The sequence below is a fragment of the Meleagris gallopavo genome, chromosome 2, assembly GCF_000146605.3.
Source record: "Meleagris gallopavo isolate NT-WF06-2002-E0010 breed Aviagen turkey brand Nicholas breeding stock chromosome 2, Turkey_5.1, whole genome shotgun sequence".
NCBI lineage: Eukaryota > Metazoa > Chordata > Aves > Galliformes > Phasianidae > Meleagris > Meleagris gallopavo.
This window is the reverse complement of record NC_015012.2, coordinates 84,685,832-84,693,082: the sequence shown is the minus strand read 5'-3', so window position 1 is coordinate 84,693,082 and position 7,251 is coordinate 84,685,832.

Here is a 7,251-nt window from a genome sequence, read left to right as displayed (position 1 = left end):
TCTCGCTGAATGGCAGCACAGCCTTCAGGCGTGTCAGCCAATCCTCCCAACTTCGTATCATCAGCAAACTTGCTGAATGTGGCCACTATCCCCTCATCAAGGTCATTGATGAAGATGTTGAACAAGATGGGACCCAGCACAGAGCCCTGGGGGACACCACTGGTTACAGGTCTCCAGCCAGACTCTGCACCACCAACGACGACCCTCTGCGCTCTGCCAGTCAGCCAGTTCTCAACCCACCTCACTGTCCACTCGTCTATCCCACACTTCCTCAGCTTTGTTTTAAGGATGTCGTGGGAGACAGTATCAAATGCCTTTCTAAAATCAAGGTAGACTACATCTACCGCTCTTCCCCCATCCACCCAGCATGTGACAACATCATAGAAGGCCACCAGGTTGGTCGAGCACGACCTCCCCTTGGTGAAACCATGCTGACTACTCCTGATAACCTCCTTTTCTCCCAGTTGTCTGGAGATGGTATGCAGCACAAGCTGTTCCATCACCTTTCCAGGGACGGAGGTGAGGCTGACAGGCCTATAATTACCCGGGTCTTCCTTCTTGCCCTTTTTGAAGACTGGAGTGACATTGACTATCCTCCAGTCTTCAGGGACCTCCCCTGTTATCCAAGACCTCTCAAAAATGATGGAGAGCAGTCCGGCAATGACCTCCGCCAGCTCCCTCAGCACACGTGGATGCACCCCATCAGGTCCCATGGACTTGTGGACCTTAGTACTGCCTAGGTGCTCACGCACATCCTCTTTCCTGATTAAAGGGAAGTCTCCCATTCCCCAGACCCTCTCACTAACCTCCAGGGTGTGGGATTCCTGTGGGAGAGCCTTTTCACTGAAGACAGAAGTAAAGAAGGCATTCAGTATCTCTGCCTTCTCAGCATCCCCCGTTACCAGAACTCCCCCCTCACTTAGTAAGGGGCCCACATTCTCTCTAGTTTTCCTTTTGCTGTTAACATACTTGAAGAAGCCTTTTTTATTATCCTTTATCACTTCAGCTAGATTCAATTCCAGACGGGCTTTAGCCTTCCTCGTTGCATCCCTGCAGGCCCTGACTACATTCCTATATTCTTCCCAAGTGGTCAGACCCTTTTTCCATGGACCTTCTTCCTTCCTTTGAGCTTGCACATGAGCTCCTTGCTCATCCACACAGGTCTCCTGCCACCTTTTCCCGATTTCTTGCTCACAAGGACGCACCAATCCTGAGCTTGGAAGAAGAGCTGTTTAAATGCTGACCAGCTCTCACAGGCCCCCTTACCTTCTAACACTCGAGCCCACGGGATAGCTCCAAATAGGTCCCGGAAGAGATCGAAATTGGCTCTCCTAAAGTCCAGGGTAGCAATCCTACTTATTGCTTTGCTTCTTCCACTCAGGAAAAAAAAGTAAGTGGAGAAAATTATTTTGTATTCTGTTCTCTGTGCTCATATGTGACCTGTTTTGGGAAAGGAGAGTAAGTTTAAAACATAGGAACCTAAAAAGTGAATCTTTATGTAAGTAAGTGAACTTAAGAAAAAGAATTACTTCTTTTCACTTGTTTCCTTTCTTTCTCCAGTCAAAGGTTATGGTGTCAAACTGTGATGAAAGAATGTATAAAAGAAAGGGCTAAAGAAATGGAATTTGATGCTACACGATATACCAGAAAGATCTAGGCTGACCAAGCAACCTATTCCATCTGTAAATGAAGAAATAGAAATAAGCGGTTTCCAAACTAAATCCTATAGAAACACGGTTCAAACTGAATTTTCAGAGCATGTCTTTTGTCTTAAAGCTCACAAAATGCAGATGGAATTACCACATTCTTTTGACAGTGTTTCATAGTGATTTAATTCCCTTCTCAGCTTATGTGTTCATAGAATCATAGAATCACTCAGGTTGGAAAAGACCAAAAAAAGATCATCGAGTCCAACCACAACCTTACCATACTACCCTAACTAACAACCCTCTGCTAAATCATGTCCCTGAGCACCACATCCAAACGGATTTTAAACACATTCACGGATGGTGACTCAACCACCTCCCCGGGGAGCCTATTCCAGTGCTTAACAATCCTTTCTGTAAAGAAGTATTTCCTGACATCCAACCTAAACTTACCCTGGCACAACTTGAGGCCATTTCCCCTCATCCTGTCACTTCTCACAAGTGAGAAGAGACCAACCCCACTCTCACTGTAAGCACCTTTCAGATGTTGGAAGAGAGCAATGAAGTCTCCCCTCAGCCTTCCTTTCCCCAGACTAAACAGCCCCAGATGCTTCAGTCTCTCCTTGTAGGGGATATTCTCCAAGCCCTTCACAAGCCTTGTTGCTCTTCTTTGGACCTGCTTCAGCAGCTCAATGTTCTTTCTGTACTGAGGTGCCCAAAACTGAACACAGTACTCGAGGTTGGGCCTCACCAATGCCGAGTACAGGGGCAGGATGACTTCCCTAGTCCTGCTCACCACACCATTCCTGATCCAAGCCAGGATGCCATTGGCCTTGTTGGCCACCTGGGCACACTGCTGGCTCATATTCAGCTGACTGTCCATAAGTACACCAAGGTCTATTTCCATCAGGCAGCTTTCCAGCCACTCCTCCCCAACCCTGTAGGATTGCCTGGGGTTGCTGTGACCCAACACCTGGCCCTACTGAAACTCATTCAGTTAACCTTGTCCCATCGATACATTCTATCCAGGTCCCTTTGTAGTGCCCTTCTCTCCTCAGGCAGATCAACACTCCCTCCCAATTTTGGTGTTGTCTGCAAACTTACTGAGGGTACACTCAATCCCCTCAAGATCATTACTAAAGATGTTCCTGCCATGTTTCCCAAAAAGTGTTTGAACCATTAAGAAATGGTCTTTTTGGGGTATAACTATGTTGCACTCTTTCTATGGAATTGCATATTCTGCACTGTTGTGCAAAGATGATGACAAAATTTGTTGGACAATAAGAATATGCAAGAATAAGTATGACTTTGTAAGACAGGAAAGTTCTATGGAATGAGGTATTGTGGCTTCCCTTCTCTGCTCATATGATTCCTGGATTTTAACCAAAGAATAGTTAACAGCAATCATGGCTTCAGAATTGAGGTAGAGTTGAGACAAGAGGACCTACCTGAGTTTCAGACCTATGCTAGTGAAATTTTAAATAAATTTGTTTTCTTTTTTTTTCTTGGAGCATACTGAAGTATGCTATACTCTGCATGTATCTCACTGCACTGGTTATTAATCATGAGACCTTATAGTTAAATCTTTTCTAAGGCAATTAGTTTTTTTTTTATATTACATAGAAAATAATAGATGTTTAACAAAAGTTGAATTGTGCAGAAGGGTCTACAGGTCAGACACTGTCTCTCTCTTTTAGTTACATTGACTAATAAATGAGATATAAGGAAATGCATGCCAAGAGTTCACCAGGTGGTTACCAGAGCAGTTTGTGGCATGGGTTTGACTTGAACCAGCTATCTCTTTCTCAAATGAGTCCTTAGTGTGGTGGTTCAGGCATTAATGTGGGCAATGGACTGCTCTCAATAGGGAACATGCAGTCAACTATCTCGTACAGGAGGACAGAATGATTTAGTAAATGGATGAAAGCTATTTTGCTGAGACTGGTCTCTATTAAAAGTTGTTCCTTGGAACCACTTGTTTGTTACTAAAGAGTGTAAGTAAATGTGGTCTATGTGTTGATCCCTGTTGTCTACAAAGACAATTCATAATCAGGAAAGTTTCTGAGATCCCATATTTACCTTAGAAAGACAGAATTATGGAATGATTTGGATGTGAGGTATCTTATGGATCTAGTCTTCATACATTATATTATATTATTAAATTATATTACAGTATACATCTAGTCTTCTGACTCACTGAAAAAGGAGACAAATAGATAATTAACATCTGTTTGGAAGCTCCAGTGAGTGCAAACACAACAGCAGACTCCCAAGAGTACATGAAATCTTACTGTTGGTCTTTATAATGCTTTTCTCTACAATAGACTTAAGGCACTTCATAGCTTCTCTGTCAGTCCTTTGATTACTCAGATCAGTTGAATGAGGTGAAGTTCCTTTTGTATCCTGTAAACATAGTCAAAGAAGATTCTTTAATGGATTCTCCACTTTTCAGTAATATTTTTTTTTTTTTTGTAGACACACATCTAGTACAAGAAAATTTTAGAATATCTTGATCTAAAACAAAAAAATCTGTATGGTTTTTCACATATGTGTGGGCTTCCTACAGAGAATTGGTGATGTTTTATTGTCTAAAGAGGTTTTTTTGTTTGTTTGTTTGTTGTTTTTTTTTTGTGTGTTTGTGTGTGTGTGAAATATCAAGAGCTTATTGCAAACTACAGGTAATAAATTTATTCTAATGCATATAAATAATGGGAACACAGTATTCATTTTCCCTACTGTACTAAAAAATTGCTGAACTGTTTTCATGTAAGTAACACAAAAATGCCTCAGGCAAAAAACAGAGGCAGAAAATGTCATTTTGAATGTTAGAAATTTGGTAAATTTGAGTGCAAGTGTAAACAAGTCACTGTGAAACATAAAGTCATGCAATCATAGCTATTGGGGTTTCTACATAATGCTTTTTCAGATAAGCTTATCAAAGTGATTTTTCTCTTGGTGCAATTTCTGCTCAGGTGAGACCCAAACTATAGGAGCTTATATCTGTTTTGGACTACTGAAAACAGAAAGAGTGAAAGGTGCATTCATCAGTAGTAGGATAACTGGAAGCAATCACTGTGCTGTAGATGTGAAAAATATAAATGTGATCATGGACACTTTTCAGGAAAGGTAAAGAAGTATTATTAGCATAAGACACTGGTAAAATCTGACAGTTCTGATTATGTGTATTCTGTAAGCATGGTTCAAGGTTCTGGGATGGTAAAAGAGATGAAAAAGATTTTATAATAGGAAAGTAAAAGAGCAAAAGTGCTTCTGTTTAGATAATAATGGAAAGAGGTTCCAAAGGGCTATGAATAGATTTAGGCAAGGAATTTAAAGGAAATTTGTCTCCACAGGACAGATTTTAGAAACATATACTATACATAGAGGAGGAAATCTGAATTAGCTCAAAAGTTGCTCTTGTTCAATATATTAATGGAATTGTCTGTGATAACAGGAGATTAGATTTTATCCAGAAACTCTTTTCCTGTCCTGCGAACCTTTAACCTGATGCATCTTCAGTTTTCAGGGCAAATATCTCTTGCAGGCTCTCAGTACATACTAATTACAAAGCAATATTAAACTGTACTGAGCTCCCATTTCCTTCATGTATTTTCCTACAGCCAATATGTTGACTTCTGAATGAAAGAGCAAAAGCATCAATTAATAAAAAGTGTTCTTAAATAACTGTTACTTTTTTTTCCTTCAGCCTCCTAGAGGTGATCCAGATCAGTCAGTAACATCAGAGGTGCATCATCTTTGAAGAAAGTTAGGACTAGTGAGTAGAGGACACTTCCCGGACTACTCTTCTTACATGTGCCAGATACTAAGTACAGGCTTCCTAACAGTAAAAAAAAAGAATATTGGGTGGTTGCAGCAAATGTTAAAATAGAAATCACAAGTCATAAGTAGTATATTTATATATACAATAATCTGATAGCTACAGGATCTGTACTATTTTCAGTTGTGCCCAGTGCTAGGACAAAGAGGCAGCAGGTTGTTCATGGTGTTCCTTTTGAACACCATGAAGAACTTCTGCGCCGTACAAGTGTCAGAGCACTGGCACAGGTTGCCCAGAGGCTGTGGAATCTCTTCCCTGGGGATCTTCAAAAGCCGCCTGGATGCGATGCTGAGCACCCTGCTCTAGGTGTCCTTGCTGGAGCAGGGTTGGGCCAGATGAATGCAGGTGCCTGCCTACCTCAAACAGTCTGTGATTACGTGAAATTGAAAAATGAAAATTTTTCAGAACTGAAGTAAGTTCTTGTTAAATTTTCCTTTCTTCTCAATGTCTGCTTGAAGGAACATGAGTGTGCAGACTTATCTCTCCAAGGATGAAATTAGGAAGGTGTGAAACAGGGGAATGAGAATGGATATGGAAGGGCTGAAAAAGAGCACAGCTGCAAGGAGAGCAGGGTTATCAGCTACATAAGGATTTATAAGGCTTGGTGTTTTTCTCCCCATGTCTCTACTTCCTACAGCCTTACGGTGAATTTTCTAGTGTGTTAACTGTGAGTGCAGATGAGGAAGAAGAACCTGTTTTGCTGCATGATTCAAGAGGATGTCGGGTACCGTTTCATCGAGAAGTGATCCTCTCCAGTGCACCTAAACACTGATAATCCAGGAACACTTCCCCAGGAACCTGCAGTACAGTCTCATCACCTAGAGCTGTCTATGTCTATTATACTAAAAAGTGCCAGGCACATTAATTGAATTGCTTTTACTGAATCGTTGCAGTGCTTGCTGGAAGCTTTGGCCTGGCCTAACTAGCACTGTCTCTATCAACTGGCATGCCTCAGGGTTAGCATAGGCCAGAGGCTACCCCCAGTAGGTAACCTGGGTATGGCCATTTTGTTTCAAAGCGGATTTGAGAGCATAAGAATTACCTGACAGTGTCGCCCTGACAACACTTACTTTACAAGCACAGCCCTAATCTCAGAGGTCCTGATCAGGCTGACAAGGTTGCTATTAGAGTGGCTACTTCTGCTCCTTGTGCAGAAACGACAGAACAGCAAGCTTCCAATGCTTTCAGGAGCACCAACCTTCTGAGATGTCTCCATGGGTCATTGCTGGCTCGCTGGCAGGTGCATGCTGCTCATTGCAAAAGACATGCATGGCACAGAGCCAGTGGTAAACTCACATTCCTCCTGATGGTATCTGTGTTTGGGATTTGCGAAGAGAGAGCCCACCTACCTTGATTTCCACTCCTGTTTGATGGAAAGCCAGCAAGTGACTTGAAAACAGTAGGAAGATGATTAAAATTGCCATCCTCTCTTCTCCTAAGCCATGAGCATCCTCTCTTAAGACAAGGAAAAATGTGATCTCAGGAAAGAACTGTCACTCTGATTTTAGCATTATATGGGTTTGTGTTCAGTCTTTCCTCTCTGTGTAGCACCAGTATTGGTGGTAGGGCCTGGGGATGGGCTGAAAAAGTTAGATTGTGACTTGTGGGTTCTGTGAATGTACAGTACAGAGAACAGAAAAAAGCAAAGCATCTGGCAACTCCTCTGTTGTTCACAGGAAAAAGAAATGTGCCTACTAGTCATTAGATGTGGTCAGTAGCAGTAGATGCTATAAGTCAAAATAGACTCTAGTATGCATATGGTACTTG